Raw genomic sequence first — 418 nt, forward strand, 5'->3', positions numbered from 1 at the left:
AAGAGAAATAGAAGAAAATTTTGTTGTATTATTTTTTAAAGTTGTTTTCATCCTTGCGATTCATACAACGTCACAATATGTGCATATTAGTCGTACATACATATATGCAGTGACAAGACATAACTCAAGCCCATGCACAGACGACAAAAACAACGAGACATCGCTTATTATATGCAGATAATACTTCTGCCCGTCGACAATCGAAACAACAAGATTTAACAACGAGCAATGAAATGTGAACAAAAATATAATCGTAAAATTACATAGAAAATAGAGTATAAACATTTTAAGTAAAATGAAGTAGAAGAGTTATTCTGCGAGTCTTGGTAAATGTCCTTACGTGGTTGTGAGAGTCAAGAGTGAGTACATACGTTCGAAAGAATTAGTTGAATAAATTCTACGAGACGTCAATCAATAG

The sequence above is a fragment of the Ceratina calcarata genome, unplaced genomic scaffold (assembly GCF_001652005.2).
Source record: "Ceratina calcarata isolate Rehan_Ccalc_2016 unplaced genomic scaffold, ASM165200v1 scaffold98.2, whole genome shotgun sequence".
NCBI lineage: Eukaryota > Metazoa > Arthropoda > Insecta > Hymenoptera > Apidae > Ceratina > Ceratina calcarata.